Source organism: Ambystoma mexicanum, chromosome 4q (assembly GCF_040938575.1).
Source record: "Ambystoma mexicanum isolate Mex_15411 chromosome 4q, UKY_AmexF1_1, whole genome shotgun sequence".
Classification (NCBI taxonomy): domain Eukaryota; kingdom Metazoa; phylum Chordata; class Amphibia; order Caudata; family Ambystomatidae; genus Ambystoma; species Ambystoma mexicanum.
In genome coordinates, this window is record NC_090928.1 from 265,247,953 (window position 1) to 265,265,534 (window position 17,582).

A 17,582-nucleotide genomic window follows, 5' to 3' on the forward strand; every position below is an offset into this window, starting at 1 on the left:
AGATTGGTGTTGGAGCCAAGGATCAGTATCTCAGTTTTGTCGTCATTCAGGCAGAGGCTGTTGAATGCCATCCATGCCTGAATGAGGATGTATATCTTGTTCACCAAGCGGCTTAGTGAAAATGTTATACATGGTGCGTGAGACACAGGAACCCTGTGGGACTTTGCATGTTATTTGGATGGGATCGGCGGAGGCTGATGTGGAGAAGACTCTCATGGTCCGGTTAGCTAGGAATGATTTGACCCAGGCTATAGCTTCCCCTGTGAAGTTGGCAGCAGTTCCTAGATGGCTGCATAGGACTGCATGATCCACCAAGTTGAAGGCTGCTGACAAGTCCAGTAGGAGTAGCAGGGCTGTTTTTCCCTTATCCTTTAATTCCTCGATTTGTGTCTTGAGGTCTAGCAAGGCTTTTTCGGTGCCATGGAGGGGGCGGAAGCCCGATTGCTGTGTGCCTAACAGGTGATTGGCTTCCAGGTAGTCCTGGATTTGTAAGTAGGCAACTCTATCGATAATTTTAAGTAGGAAAGGCACGGTGGTAATAGGTTGGTAATTAGTTGGGATGGATGGATCAAGTGTTTGCTTTTTTAATAGGGGAAGGACCCAGGATTCTTTCAGATTGGTCGGTACAGTATTGGATTTAAAGGAGGAGTTTATGAGTTTCGTGATGAAAGGGGCTAGGTCCCTAGCTACATCCTTTATTATTTGTGCTGGGCAACTGTCGCCCTTACTGTTGGAAGTGAAAGTTAAACTTCCATTTCAACATGTTACCTTAAGTAGTGCGATCGTGATCTTTGATAACCTTCCGATAACTGTAGGAGGAACGGTAATAGAAAACTTCGTTTAGCACCTTGCTCTCAAAACGTGGTGCACATAGGAAATAAATATTACAGTGCATAACTTACCAAAGAACGTGCAGCGTTTTCTGGTAGCCGATGCTGCCCGGTTTTTATATGGTTACCATGGAGACCCCTCAAGGCATCGCGTCACGTACAGCAAACATGCTTTCGTGATGACGCCTCACATCCCGCCCTCCCACTGGAATTGGGAGGGCGGGATTGGGTCTGAATCGTTGTTGTGAGTGTTCCTATGGATACCAAATGGCCGTAACCAATTAACGAGTGTGTTTATAGGAATAGCCTGCTGTACAGTCAATCGTAATAGATTAAATATTAAGTGATTGATGGCTGCTGTGCTACATGTTGGTGCAGTCTCAATGACATTAAACCTCAAACGTTAACCCACTGTGGGTCAGATTGTACTGGCAAATAAACTTGCACACAACCTTATTTGCTGAGCATATTGTGATGTCTGATTTATATAAAAATGAAACTCATTAAGCTCAATGTATGGGTCTACATTTATTCGTGCCATAAGCAGCAAACTGCGGCTGTTAGGATAGTGTGATCCAACTATTGTTGGTGAGGATTTCGGGAACACTGAAATAGGGTCATAAAACTTTAAAGGCGGGAGCGTAACCACTCGCTTCCAGCTCAGCTGCCTTTTTTTAAGAATGGATTTGCAGCCAGTTTTTGAATGCGCAACATGTACCTCCTCAGCGGTAATTTTCCAGCGAGACATTAGATTCTGCCCACACAAGAGCCAATTTCCACTGACTTTGTGTGCTTGTTTGCTGAGTTCCGACACTGCCGCCAATACATTTGGGTTAGAGAAAGGGGCATGTGGACGCTTTAAAAAAAAGTCCAAAAAGCACTGTTCTGCTAAAAGGGAGATATTTATCACACCCAGTTCGAAGCGAACAGCATCTGCAGGTGAATGAGGAGGTAGGCTTATTAACCTTAGAAAATGCTTATTTTGCACCATCTCCAGATGCCTGCATGGGGAAGCACCCCATAAAGAGTAGCTGAATTAATCTTGTTCTGCATTACCTGTAAACATTTATCCAGGCGTTTCACTCTGAATTGTGGTATGAACGCATGGGTCCGCCAAAAGCGACTTGGGCTTGGTTAGAAATTGTGCTTATATGATTTTCCCATGACCCATTGTAAGTGAATAGCAGGCCTAAGTATTTATATTCGTTCACAACCTCAAGAGGTTCACTCTTAAGTGACCATCTATCGGTGTGCTTCATTTTTTTCCCAAACACCAGAATCTTAGATTTTACAAGGTTTTGTGTCAGCCCATGGTTTTTAAAATCCATATTGGCATAGTCCAAACTCAGCTGTAAGCCTTTGGGGGTTAGATCTAGCAGCACAGTATCGCCTGCATACAGTAATGCGCTTAACTGGACCCCGTTTAGAGAGGGTGGAAGAAGAGATGTTTGTCTGGCCGTAGGATTAAAAGAACATAGAAATAATGAAAATAAAAGAGCGGCAAGAGGGAAACCTTGTTTCACCCCTTTGTTACTACTAAATTCTCTCGAATACCCATGCTGCTCATCACACCTGGCGGATTACCTAGAGTCTCTGTATAGAGCCTTAATTGCACCCAAAAGAGCAAATTACACGCCAATAGATTTTAACTTCTTCCACATTAGTGCACAGTTAATGGAATCAAATGCTTTAGACAGGTGAAGAAATGCTGCAAAAAGCTGCAGCTTCCGTCCTTTAACATACTTCGTGACAATCGCATGCAGGATATAACACTGGTCTATTGTTGAATAGACTTTTCTAAAACCTCCCTGGTATTTGGGACCACATCATTTTCAGAGGTCCAAGCATACAATCTGTCGTCCAGACAGGCCGCAAACATCTTACATGACGCGTCAACCGGTGCTATGGGGCGATAGCAATGTGGGTCAGAAATAGCCCCCCTTTTTTAAATAGGGGGACAGTCAAACTCCTTTGCCAAGCAATTGGAGGTGTATTCAGGATGACTAGGGAATTATAAACCTGGTTCAGTACTGGGGCCCACCAGTCACTGGCCTCCCCATAAATTTCAGGTCTGGGAGCATCTAGGCCCGGGGCTTTCCCTTTTTTTAGAATCCATAATTGCCCTTCATTTTCAGTTAGTGTGAGACCCAAAGAATGATCTGGTTCTACCTCGGATTGCAGATACAGAGGGGTACAGGTCCCCACTGCAGGGTCCCACAAGACCTCTTCATAATGGGGTGCCCAGCGTTCTGGGTTAATTGCACCTGCCACTTTTGTTTTAGCACCTGCAAACCCTTCAAAACTAGACCCCAGAATCTTTTTAGCTGATTATGAAAGAGTAATGTGAATCAATGGAGGCCCGGAGCACAAACCGCACTTTAGTTGTCACATAAACATACCTGAAGCCAGGAAATGTAAACGGGCACAACAACTGATGAAGAGACACTGTGTGTTGAATGCTACCTCTCTTGGTGCTGACCGAGAATCTGCAAGGCTGGAGTGGTGTCGGTGGAGTGAAGCAGCTTTCCGGCAAGGGAAATGAAAGCAGACTGCAGGTGAACATATGCAGTGAGAATGCCAGAAGGCTTTGTTCGCTGGTACTACAAGGCAGCCTCCACACAACTGAAGCCAAGAGAGACACAGTGAATAAAAGCAGGAGTCGGGAAAGGAGCCGGGAAAGGCAGTGGATCTGGAAAGTAGATGCAGCAAGCGAAGGCGGAACGCCTGAATGCCACCATCGGCTTTCATCCGGAGACCCAACGTATGCCAGCCAAAGCCAATGAGTCCACCCATGGGAGGTGGGACACCGGGGTGTATCTGCAAGCCTGCCAAACCCCAAAAATGCAAGTAGAGCAGGTAAGAAAGGACAAGCAAGTGAAATTCTCTTTAAGAGGCAAAACAAAATATATGGAAACTACTGCCAAGTTTGTGAATATATGCAATACACATATGAGCGATACCCTGGCAGGATAGTATACCAGGGGGATTCCTCCAAACAGGACAGTACAGATACAAGAGACTATCAAGTCTGCAACTGTGTGAAATGCTCACATGAGAAAGCCCTGGCAGGAGAGTATACCAGGCAATTTAAAGGTGCAAGAACATATCCATGAGAAAAAACACTGGCAGGAAAATATACCAGGTGACTAAAGGTGGAGGAATTTGCCTATGTGAGGAAGCCCCAGCAGGAGAGTGTACCACACAAACCCAAGTCATTAGAATACATACAAATAAGAGAAACCCTGGCAGGAGAGTATTCCAGGTGGATACAAGTTGCAAGTATCTTTAAGTGGAAAAGTCCTGGCAAGAGAAGTATAAATGGCACAGTCAAGTTGAAAAGTTTGTACTATACTGTACCCAAGAAAGTCCTCAGCAGGATATAACTGGTGAGAAGGCTGTGAAAACATGTTAAAAGGAAGTGGAAACCTGTCAGGAGAGTACACCAGTGATCCAAGTAAAATACGTACTAGCAGCCAAGTTGTTTTGTGCGGTTGATCAAAAGAATCTTCAAGAATTGACATTCTTGGAATATAAAAAAAGAGTGAGGAGAAATCCAGGGGAAGGGAGCCACCCTCTGGAACAAGCAACCCTGTCCTTCTGGGCCGTTTATGTGTTGGAGGTATGAATATTTGTGCCCTACTAAAGGACAAAGATATTTTTCCTAGATGTGAGGGCCAGAATAGTACTTTGGACACAGGACAATTTGCTTTAGGCATCCTGACCTTGGGATTGGGTTCAGTTGGCATGAAATGGGGACCCTCAGGTTTGAAAAACTTAGCAATAGAGCTTCTGATCCATCAGTAGCTTTGAAACATTGCATTGGGTTTGATTTCTCTAGTAGCAGGGGGAGTTAATACAACCTGGAGACCAATCTTTGATATCTAGTGATCTGGTCTTGATAACCCCACCAGGCGGTTACATCAGGCTTGCCACCAAGTCAGGCCTGGCTTGGCGATATGGCGTAGACATCTAAGCAGGCGTCATAGACCCAGACTATAGAGGCGACATAAAGATTCTCATTCAGAACAGTTGGAAAGAGGCATACCAAGTAAAGGCAGGCAGAAAAATAGCCCTAGGGATACTGGAAAAGGCCTTGTTTCCCAAGGCAGAGTAAGTTAAGAAAGCTGAAGAAACTGTGAGGGGGCGCAAAGGCTTTGTAGAGGCAGACACAGATTCCCCAACTTCATCAGCAGCAATCCCATCCAACGCCCTTGTGGGGGAAGCAGAGATTATTCTGAACTTAGCGTTCGCCGGAAGTAATGATCCCTTGCTTGCAGAAGCATTTCTTCATTTGTTACCTGAAGAGGAGGGCAAGCAGAGCGGGGGACCTTTTTTTTCTAAAATCTGGAATACTCTATAGGGGAGATCTTAGTCCTGATGGTGCTCCCTGATCGCAGAGAATGGTGCCCAAAAGCAACAAAAGAATGGTATTAGAAATCGCTCACTCCCATGTAACAGGTGGTGACTTAAGAGCAGCCAAGACAGAGGTGCAAATATTAAGCTGTTTCTATTGGCCAGGAATCTATGCTGATGTGAAAAATGTCATGCTTACTCGTGCCCTGTGTCAAAACACCAGTTTGCAGATGCTCCCTCCAGCTCCCCTGCATCCTTTACCAATCATTGAGGTCCCTTTTTCCTGTATAGGCATGGGCATACCTTTGGCAGACAAATGGATGGGACCCTTCAGGATCATCTCCAAGATGGGCAAAGTCAATTATCTGGTTGACATGGGAGTCCATGGGGTAGCCCCTCAGGTATTCCACATCAACAGGCTCAAGCCTTTCCACAGGCGAGCAGAAGTCTCATGTCTCTTGCTAACTTCAGAGCAAGAAGAGGATGAGAGTGAGCCCCTTCCTGATTTGCTGCATAGCAACCCTCAGGATGGTTCAGTGGAGGGAGTGCATCTCTCTCCAGATCTGACACTAGAGCAGCAGAGGGCCTATAGGGCTTTGCTCCGGCAGTATGCCCCTCTGTTCTCACTGACACCAGGCCTCACCCTGTGGTGCATGCATGAAATTGACACTGGTGACAGTGTGCCTGTCAAAAGCAGGTGCTATCGGATGTCTGACACGGTTAAGAACCACATCCAGGCTGTGGTCGCCAAGATGTTGGATCTGGGTGTTCTTGAACCCTCAACCAGTCTCTGGTCCAGTTCAGTGGTCCTTGTCCCCAAAGCAAGTTCCCAGTCAGGTACAAAGGATTGGCGGTTCTGTGTGGACTACATAGGAGAAACAAAAAAGTTCCCTATTAGGGAACTCACGTCCCCTGCACACTTTCCAATGTCTGGAAGATCAGACCAACAATTAGTTTGTATTTTATACAATCTTTCTAGTAATCTCTAAAGAAACTTTTAGCAAACAATATTTGAGGAGGTCAATTGAAGAAATTCACATTCAGTCAAAGTAGGTCACAAGAACCAAAGTTCATATTTATTCTTGATGTTTGAGATTGTGGCAGGCCCAACGCGTTTCGAGTGGTAATCCACTCTTCATCAGGGGCATATCAAAATGATTCTAAGGAAAAATATGTACAGAATTCTACATTAGAGTGTTAATTTTTCATAAACAACAATTTTACAACTTATACCAAACAGGCTGTTACAACTACTTAAATGGTGTTTACATAGGCTAGTAGAACAATTCTCAAAAAATTACTCAGCAAAAAATAGGGGGTACATTGACACCAAACGATTAATATCTTCAGACTAAACATTTACCTTCATGTTACTATTCATAGAGAAAGATGATAATTGAGTCAATATCATGAAATAGTTAGATAGGCTGTGCTCTACTGAAATAACGTCATCAAAAAGAGGATCTAGCAAGGAGGAAAACTGATTCAACAAAGGGTTGTTCTAACCTTGTGAACGTTTTTTAAAAAAATATCTTCAATTGAAGAAATGGTGGATCCAGAAAAAGGACCTCAACTGGTCAAGGGGACAGAAATCCAAGGATAGAGATACCCCAATCTGTTGAGAAATGGGTTGAAAAAAATATAAAATAAAATAAACACTAGTAAGTCTAAGTAAGGAGAAGAGACTCCGGGAAACTGTTTAATAAAAACCACTTACATCTGCTAGCAGTAGTGGAGATTCATTAAATAGCCATGGTGGCGTTGGTAGGGTACAACAGCGATCCTCAACGAAAACGTAGGAAATCTGAGATTATGTTGGCTGAATCAAAATTTGAATAATGGACAGATGTCCACTGTCACTACAAAGAAAAAACAGTAATAGAGTAGGTTAGAGGTGTACCCGGAATGCGTTATGGTGAAAGCCAGGTTGAGAAGCGTATTCTAGGCATTGTATCCACATCCTTTCTACTAATAACACTACCTTGGTAGCATCAACAGTAGGGCCACCGTTGGGAATTCGTGTGGTCCGCTTGTTTTTTTAAATAATAAACTGTTGAACTTAATTCTAAATTGTACACGTACCGTCACACGCTCCCGCGTGATGACGTCACGCATTACAAATGCAATATAAACACTGACGGCACTGACAATGGCGTCGGCTGTCCTCTTGGATTCCGGTCTCCAATTGTCAGTGCTGCAGTCACCTAGGTAAGAGCTCTCTCTCCCCTTGCATAACTCTGGGCATTTATTTGAACTTGTTTGGTGTAGAATACGCTTCTCATCCGGGTACACCTCTAACCTACTGTCAGGGATGGCACTCTATAAAGAGTGGCACAGGACACCCAGAAAGGGTTTGGGTGGTTGTGCCAAAAATAAGTGGACAGATAGGTACACACACAGCAGAAAGAAAAGAGAACGAAGAGTAGGCAAGAGTAGTAAGGGGAAAGGTACAGAATGAATTCCCTCTTGGGGTGTAAGCAGATATAGGAAAAGAGTATTCCACGAACCTTAGGAAATACTCTAGCCTTCTGCACAGTTTGCTATAACAGAGGCCCACGCTGTTTGCTCCTGGCTTGGAACAGCAGCTATGGGTGTCTGTAATGTAGAAACGAGACAAGGGAAGGGGCAGAGGTTGACTGATGGGAACCAACAGACAAGCTCTGTAAAAAAGGGTCTACAAACAGTACAAGAGAAGATACTTACAGACAAATCCAGGAAAGGTGGTTGATAGCAAACTAGCAGAAGGAAAATGAAGGGAAAGTCGTGTAACAGGATAGGATAGCAGAGGACAGTAAGGAACAAGGTTGAGAGCTCAGAGGAGCAGGAAAGCAATGAGCAAGCCCACAGGAGCAGGGCTGTAAGGTAGAGAGCCCAGAGGGAAAGGGCTTAGGGCAGCAGAGTAAAGCAGGCTGCACGGCAAGGAACCCAGAAGGACAGGGCAGCAAGGAGTGAGCCCTGAGGGGCAGGGCCGCTGACCGTAGAAGGGTTGCAGAAGACTGTAGAGGGCTGCTAGGCCGAGAACCCAGCGGAAAAAGGTAGGTAGTAAGCAGCCGAGCATGATCAGCTGCAAAGTAGGAAGCCCACAGGACAAGGGCTGTAGGCAGCCGGAGTGAGGCAGGCTGCAGAGCAGGGAGCCCAGAGGACAAGGGCTGTAGGCAGCTGGAGTGAGGCAGGCTGCAGAGCAGGGAGCCCAGAGGACAAGGTCTGAGGCTGGAAAGCAGCAGAGCGTGATCAGCTGCAATGTAGAGAGCCCGACAGGGCAAGGGCGGAGGCTGGAAGGCAGCAGAGCGTGATCGGCTGCAATGTGGAGAGCCCGGCAGGGCAAGAGCGGAGGCTGGAAGGCAGCAGAGCATGATCGGCTGCAATGTGGAGAGCCCGGCAGGGCAAGGGCGGAGGCTGGAAGGCAGCAGAGCGTGATCGGCTGCAATGTGGAGAGCCCGGCAGGGCAAGGGCGGAGGCTGGAAGGCAGCAGAGCGTGATCGGCTGCAATGTGGAGAGCACGGCAGGGCAAGGGCGGAGGCTGGAAGGCAGCAGAGCGTGATCGGCTGCAATGTGGAGAGCCCGGCAGGGCAAGGGCGGAGGCTGGAAGGCAGCAGAGTGTGATCGGCTGCAATGTGGAGAACCCGGCAGGGCAAGGGCGGAGGCTGGAAGGCAGCAGAGCGTGATCGGCTGCAATGTGGAGAGCCCGGCAGGGCAAGGGCGGAGGCTGGAAGGCAGCAGAGCGTGATCAGCTGCAATGTGGAGAGCCCGGCAGGGCAAGGCTGTGAGGAAGAGAGCCTGGAAGGCTATGGCTGTAGGTAGCGAAGAGTAGCAGGCTGCAAGGCAGGAAGCCCAGAGGAGCTGGACTGAGGCAGGGAGCCCAGAAGGCTAGGGCTGTAGGCAGCAGGGTGTAGCAAGCTGCAAGGCAGGGTCCAAGCAGGAGTGATGGTAAACACCATACAAAGATCCGTAGAAAGACACGAAAGGTGGAGGAAGGTCTCTCAATGCAAGAGGCTGAGCCACTGCAGGCAGCAGCCTTTTATACTGCCTAGCCCAGCACAGAGGCAGGCTAATTGGTTGCACCTGGCTAAGCACACCTGCAGACAATCGTCCACCTCCCTCTCTGTTCCTGAGCTGGTGGAAGCAGAGCCAATCCCTAGGGCTTCTGGGGGGTGTAGTTCCTTTGATGACCAATAGGAACAGCCAGGAATCGATGCTTATAGCCAAGTGCATTGTGGTATGCGTAGTTTGTTGGAAAAAATAATAAAGCACCAAAGTCTCGCAAATGGGAAATAAAGTCCCCAAAGTAAATATAGATTGATCCAAGAGTCTGTTGTAAATAAATGATAAACAAATAGTCCATATTGAGTGCAAATGGATGCGCCCATGGCGCAGGCATGACAGTATGCCCCTCTCCAGGCCCCTCTCCAGGCTCCCTGAAGGCCGACCTACAAGAAGAATGTCTGTCACACCGTACAAGAGTCTTAATCCAAAAAGGCACATCATGAAGCACCAGAAACGGTTTAAGGTTGCAAGATGGGAGTCGTGAATGACGGAGACAGTACAAATGTTCTGAACTTTAGATGCAGAAATCAGAAAAGACAAAGTCTTTGGAACACAAACCACAACTGTGTGTGAATGAGGAGAGGAACTGCGGAAAACTGCTGCAGGCTCCACGATAGATTTTGCTTTGACGGGCAACAGTATGATGCTGGAAGGTGGAGACATAGGTACAGCAGAGTTGGTAGCTTTAGGAAGGTTTTCCAAGACATCCGGAGCAGCCATGACAACGTTAGGGTTAGCCGCAGAGAGTTCCGGAGTCACAGCGGCGGTTTCCCCATGATTAGTAGACAGTTCAGAGGTTACAGCAGCAGTGAGATCTTGAATGGCTGTAGAGAGTATCGAGGCTGTAGCAACTGGGTGTGTGGGTGCCATGAGAGAACCAGCGGGCTGGAACGCACCTGAGACTGGTAGAGTAGAGTCTGGCAGTCTTAGTGCTATAAATACACCAGCAGGAACAACTGGAGCAGTAGTCTTAACAGGGAAACCCTTCGCTGACTTTGCAACAGTTAGCATGGTGGATGTAGGATCAGGAAGAGAAGGTGCTGCGGGATCAGGTTGTGTAGCAGAGGATTCTGCTGCAGCTAGCACAGCTGCAAAGGAAGTAGAAATCTGGGCATTGGGAGCATCAGAATTAGCAGTAGCTTTAACAACCTCAAGATTTGCAGCAGGGACCTCAGGAGACTCAAATGTGGCAGGGAGTATAGAAGCCACAGCATCAGGAAGATCATGAATTGCAGTTGGAAGTACGGGTGCTGTAGCAGCTACAGACAGTTCAGGTGTTGCAACCACTGGTAGATTGGGTACCACAACCACTGGCGATTCAGGAGGTATCGAAGAAACTGGAGATGTTGATTGCTCAGGAGTGTTGTCTGATAGCACAGCCACACTTTGGCAAGCCCCGCTTGCCAACTCAGCATGCTCGGTGTGAACTGCGCCAGTCTCCTCAGCTGACGTTGTCATTCCAGAAGAGGTTGTAAGTGTGAGTACTGGACAATAGGCAAGCGTGAGGGCGGAACCATCCTTTGACTCAGAGGGATTTCCAATCAGAAGACCACCCTTGTTTTGTGGTGTAATGGCTGTGTGAGTGATTTGACCCACCGGAAGAGTTAATTCTTTTCTGTCAGTACGACAACCTGAGTTTCTGTGGCTGGAAGATGAAAGAGCTGTGTCAGTCTTTAGAAGGGATACATATGCTATATTTAGGTCTTCCATCTGCTTGGTATAAGTCTGTATACTTTTCTGCGTGGCAATTCCAGGCCTTATCATGTCGATCTCTAAAGATAAGATGTCAGGTGTTGGACATAGTGTCAGATGGTCTGGTGACTTGTGTCCCTTCATAGGATTCTTATAATGCAAATAAACAAAGTCATCATAGAGGTCTTCGGTCTTTCTTTTAAGGCGTAGCAGTTGTTCGTGTAGCAGGTAAGTATCATTAGTTTGATCTAAAGCTTCAGAAGCTGGTGTGGCAGAAAATTCGGTTGTAGCAATGGGAAGACTGACCTTAGGGTTATTGTGGTTAGTAGATACTGTGGAAGCATTAAGACAACCAATGGTTAGTATAGGTCTTTTGTACCCAGGACTAGATGCACAAACCTCAGGATAATGACTGCCTTGTCCTGTCAAATAAGGGTTTCCAGCATTCTGGGGAGCTTGCCAAGCTGGTCTTGCGCATATCACTCTGGCAACAGCGTATTCTGGTTTAGAGTCTCCCACAATGAGTGCTATATCCTTGGCTGTTGCGGTGTTAGAAGGCTTGTCAGAAGACGCAGGAGTGTTTTTCACTGTTTGGTTTAACAAGATCTGTAAGAATTCATTATCTTGCTGCAGCTCTGCAACAGATAAGGACTGCGGATCATAGTCGCAAATGTCATAATAATTGTACATGGAAGAAGGGTCAGCTAGCCAGTGAGTATAGTACCATGCTTGTAAATCTTTGTTTACTAAGGCGAGACTGTCCTTTAGACTAAGGTTCTTGTTTGCTGTCTTTAGGGAAACCATAGGTTTATGCAAAGGTTTCTTAACCCGAAAGAAAAGCATCTTTGGTCTGTGTGTGCCTTTCCGGCCTATGGAACAAGACATTTTTGGCTCTTGCATTCTGTCAGGGATGGCACTCTATAAAGAGTGGCACAGGACACCCAGAAAGGGTTTGGGTGGTTGTGCCAAAAATAAGTGGACAGATAGGTACACACACAGCAGAAATGAACGAGAACGAAGAGTAGGCAAGAGTAGTAAGGGGAAAGGTACAGAATGAATTCCCTCTTGGGGTGTAAGCAGATATAGGAAAAGAGTATTCCACGAACCTTAGGAAATACTCTAGCCTTCTGCACAGTTTGCTATAACAGAGGCCCACGCTGTTTGCTCATGGCTTGGAACAGCAGCTATGGGTGTCTGTAATGTAGAAACGAGACAAGGGAAGGGGCAGAGGTTGACTGATGGGAACCAACAGACAAGCTCTGTAAAAAAGGGTCTACAAACAGTACAAGAGAAGATACTTACAGACAAATCCAGGAAAGGAGGTTGATAGCAAACTAGCAGAAGGAAAATGAAGGGAAAGTCGTGTAACAGGATAGGATAGCAGAGGACAGTAAGGAACAAGGTTGAGAGCTCAGAGGAGCAGGAAAGCAATGAGCAAGCCCACAGGAGCAGGGCTGTAAGGTAGAGAGCCCAGAGGGAAAGGGCTTAGGGCAGCAGAGTAAAGCAGGCTGCACGGCAAGGAACCCAGAAGGACAGGGCAGCAAGGAGTGAGCCCTGAGGGGCAGGGCCGCTGACCGTAGAAGGTTGCAGAAGACTGTAGAGGGCTGCTAGGCCGAGAACCCAGCGGAAAAAGGTAGGTAGTAAGCAGCCGAGCATGATCAGCTGCAAAGTAGGAAGCCCACAGGACAAGGGCTGTAGGCAGCCGGAGTGAGGCAGGCTGCAGAGCAGGGAGCCCAGAGGACAAGGGCTGTAGGCAGCCGGAGTGAGGCAGGCTGCAGAGCAGGGAGCCCAGAGGACAAGGTCTGAGGCTGGAAAGCAGCAGAGCGTGATCAGCTGCAATGTAGAGAGCCCGACAGGGCAAGGGCGGAGGCTGGAAGGCAGCAGAGCGTGATCGGCTGCAATGTGGAGAGCCCGGCAGGGCAAGGGCGGAGGCTGGAAGGCAGCAGAGCGTGATCGGCTGCAATGTGGAGAGCCCGGCAGGGCAAGGGCGGAGGCTGGAAGGCAGCAGAGCGTGATCGGCTGCAATGTGGAGAGCCCGGCAGGGCAAGGGCGGAGGCTGGAAGGCAGCAGAGCGTGATCGGCTGCAATGTGGAGAGCCCAGCAGGGCAAGGGCGGAGACTGGAAGACAGCAGAGCGTGATCGGCTGCAATGTGGAGAGCCCGGCAGGGCAAGGGCGGAGGCTGGAAGGCAGCAGAGCGTGATCGGCTGCAATGTGGAGAGCCCGGCAGGGCAAGGGCGGAGGCTGGAAGGCAGCAGAGCGTGATCGGCTGCAATGTGGAGAACCCAGTAGGGCAAGGGCGGAGGCTGGAAGGCAGCAGAGCGTGATCGGCTGCAATGTGGAGAGCCCGGCAGGGCAAGGGCGGAGGCTGGAAGGCAGCAGAGCGTGATCGGCTGCAATGTGGAGAGCCCGGCAGGGCAAGGCTGTGAGGAAGAGAGCCTGGAAGGCTATGGCTGTAGGCAGCGAAGAGTAACAGGCTGCAAGGCAGGAAGCCCAGAGGAGCTGGACTGAGGCAGGGAGCCCAGAAGGCTAGGGCTGTAGGCAGCAGGGTGTAGCAAGCTGCAAGGCAGGGTCCAAGCAGGAGTGATGGTAAACAGCATACAAAGATCCGTAGAAAGACACGAAAGGTGGAGGAAGGTCTCTCAATGCAAGAGGCTGAGCCACTGCAGGCAGCAGCCTTTTATACTGCCTAGCCCAGCACAGAGGCAGGCTAATTGGTTGCACCTGGCTAAGCACACCTGCAGACAATCGTCCACCTCCCTCTCTGTTCCTGAGCTGCTGGAAGCAGAGCCAATCCCTAGGGCTTCTGGGGGGTGTAGTTCCTTTGATGACCAATAGGAACAGCCAGGAATCGATGCTTATAGCCAAGTGCATTGTGGTATGCGTAGTTTGTTGGAAAAAATAATAAAGCACCAAAGTCTCGCAAATGGGAAATAAAGTCCCCATAGTAAATATAGATTGATCCAAGAGTCTGTTGTAAATAAATGATAAACAAATAGTCCATATTGAGCGCAAATGGATGCGCCCATGGCGCAGGCATGACACCTACTCTATTACTGTTTTTTCTTTGTAGTGACAGTGGACATCTGTCCATTATTCGAATTTTGATTCAGCCAACATAATCTCAGATTTCCTACGTTTTCGTTGAGGATCGCTGTTGTACCCTACCAACGCCACCATGGCTATTTAATGAATCTCCACTACCGCTAGCAGATGTAAGTGGTTTTTATTAAACAGTTTCCCAGAGTCTCTTCTCCTTACTTAGACTTACCAGTGTTTATTTTATTTTATATTTTTTTTCAACCCATTTCTCAATAGATATGATTGGGGTATCTCTATCCTTGGATTTCTGTCCCCTTGACCAGTTGAGGTCCTTTTTCTGGATCCACCATTTCTTCAATTGAAGATATTTTTTTAAAAAACGTTCACAAGGTTAGAACAACCCTTTGTTGAATCAGTTTTCCTCCTTGCTAGATCCTCTTTTTGATGACGTTATTTCAGTAGAGCACAGCCTATCTAACTATTTCATGATATTGACTCAATTATCATCTTTCTCTATGAATAGTAACATGAAGGTAAATGTTTAGTCTGAAGATATTAATCGTTTGCTGTCAATGTACCCCCTATTTTTTGCTGAGTAATTTTTTGAGAATTGTTCTACTAGCCTATGTATACACCATTTAAGTAGTTGTAACAGCCTGTTTGGTATAAGTTGTAAAATTGTTGTTTATGAAAAATTAACACTCTAATGTAGAATTCTGTACATATTTTTCCTTAGAATCATTTTGATATGCCCCTGATGAAGAGTGGATTACCACTCGAAACGCGTTGGGCCTGCCACAATCTCAAACATCAAGAATAAATATGAACTTTGGTTCTTGTGACCTACTTTGACTGAATGTGAATTTCTTCAATTGACCTCCTCAAATATTGTTAGCTAAAAGTTTCTTTAGAGATTACTAGAAAGATTGTATAAAATACAAACTAATTGTTGGTCTGATCTTCCAGACATTGGAAAGTGTGCAGGGGACGTGAGTTCCCTAATAGGGAACTTTTTTGTTTCTTATTACTTCATGCAGCCTAGGTGTTAAGGTTGCTTATTTCTCCTCTGCACCTCATATCTATCTTCCAATTCTTTTCACTATTTCTTCAAGACACTAACTCTATTCCTAATTACCTACATCAATAGGGTGTGCCATATTTGTCCAATTTTCCTTTTTCCATGGACTACATAGGAGTCCATGCCGTCACCAAGACTGACGCGCACCCATTGCCCAGGGCTGATGAGCTTGTGGACACCAAAGGTGCTGCCAAATTTGTGAGCCCCTTTAACCTCACATCAGGCTATTGGCAAATAGCTCTGACGGACCATGCCAATGAAAAGACTGCATTCTCAACACCTGCGGGACTCTACCAGTTTAGAGTCATGCCTTTTGGGTTGAAGAATGCACCTGCCACCTTCCAATGATTAGTCAACCATGCGCTCAGTGGGCTGGAGGCCTTTTGTGTGGCCTACTTAGACGACATTGCTGTCTACAGTTCCACCGGGGAAGCGCATTTGACTCATTTGGATAAGGTGTTGCAGGTCTTGAAAAGGGCTAACCTAACTATCAAGGCCACCAAGTGCCAGATAGATCAAGGGAAAGTCACTTATCTTGGTCATGAGGTAGGAGGGGGTCGGATCCAACCTCTCCCCAGTAAAGTACAGGATGTATATGACAGGTAGACTCAAACCCAGGGAGAGCTTTTTTGGGCCTCACCGGGTATTACCGTAACTTCATGGCGGACTATGGAACCATAGCTGCCCCTCTGACAGCTCTGACTTCGCCCAAACAACCGAGGAAGGTTAATTGGACGGAAGACTGTCAGAAGGCCTTAACTGGCTTGAAGGAAAGTCTGTGTAGGGCACCTGTGTTGTGTGCGCCTGACTGCAGCAAACCCTTTATCGTTCAAACTGATGCCTGCAACACCGGAATTTGAGCTGTCTTGTCCCAGTTAGATGACAAAGGAAGAGAACATCCGATCATATTCATCAGGAGGCAACTCAAGGGTAGAGAACTTAGGTGGGCTACTGTTGAAAAGGAATGTTTTAGCATAGGTTGGAGCATTAGGCATTTTAGACCCTACCTTACGGGGTCTACCTTCAAGGTCCAAACAGACCATAAGCCCCTCAAATGGCTTATGCAGAGGAATGGTGAAAACCCGAAAATGCTCAGGTGGTCCATTAGCCTGAAAGGGCTAGACTTCACCATTGAGCACAGACCAGGGGAGAGTCATGATAACGCACATGGCCTTTCCACAAGGTATGTCGAACATCTGGATGAGGGTGTCAATCTCGTTGGAGATTAGACCACCCAAACCTCAGTCTTGGGGAGTGGGGGGCGACTGTGATGCTGAAAATGCATTGGAGGAACAGGACCTCCATATTCCTGTCCTATAGTCTCGTATCATGTGTGTTCTGTGATGAATTCTGCGTAGGACACCTGGCAGTGCGGCTCTTCCTGTTTTTGGTTTGGTGAACAGACCCTTGGGATACCCTTATGGGACCCATTGTTACGCTCACCTGGTCTCTGCAGAGGCGTTGGGTCACGGTTGCAGCCCTCCCGGGGGTGAGGTCGCTCGGGTCCGACTTTGCCTTCTGCGCTTATGTGGTGACTAGTGGTAATAGGTGATGCTGCTCGGGACTGCTCCTGCGTGGAGAATAGGGGGCGTGAGTATGCCAGCTTGTGAGCTTGATCCCCTTCCAGACCCCTTCTCCCAAACCGTGGTACCCGTGGGATGCGCTGCCCCTGGAAATCTCACCTGTTAATTAGCTTTGGCGAGCACTCCGTCCTGCTGCTTCTGGCAGGGGTGCTTGTATGATCTGGACCGAGTTCCTTCACTGGTCCCTTGCACGTGGTAGTCCAGTCCAGCAGCGACTAAGCCACTATACTTCAGGTAAGTGTTCCTGTTTGTCTTTGTCTTTCCTCATCTGTTTTTGTTGAATTGTAAAGTTTGTTGTCTTGTATTGCTGTCCGTTCCACTTTTGATGTTTGCTCTTTTACTTTCTTCCCTTGCAGGTGATTGTCATGATCTCTGCTTCCAAAAGGTCAGGGTTTTCCCAACTCCCTTGGAAGCAGATCCATAACCCAGGTTCCGAATGCCAACCAGTCCCAATTGGGACCTTTTGGACCCAGTCCTGGCGCCAGTGGCACCAGGCTCATAAATATGCCCAGTCCCAGCGCTGGAAGCGCCGGGCTCATAATGCTTGGGTGGACTTACCTGCAGCAGACCATGCTGCTTACTTGCCTGCCAGTTGAGCCTCTGAACCTCTTCTGTTTGGAACTACTTTTCCTGTTGGGTGGGACAGGAGCCACTCCCTAGATTCAGAACACTGGAACTCTTCTGGAAAGCAGGAACTCTTTTCTTACCTAGGCGTGGCTGTGGAAGGAGACACCTAAGCACTACAGGAGGCTATTTAAACCACACCCGATGGATGAATCTTGCTTTGCGTTATTCTGCATCCTCTGCAGCAGAACGCTCATCGTGTCTTCTGCATCTGATCCTGGGCCTAAGGAAAAAGGCTTACCATCCTGAATCCAGTCTTCAGCAACACCTATAAAGACAAGAAAGAACAGGTTAGCATTACGGTCTTCAGTGACAGCTCTTCACTTACCTGGTCCATC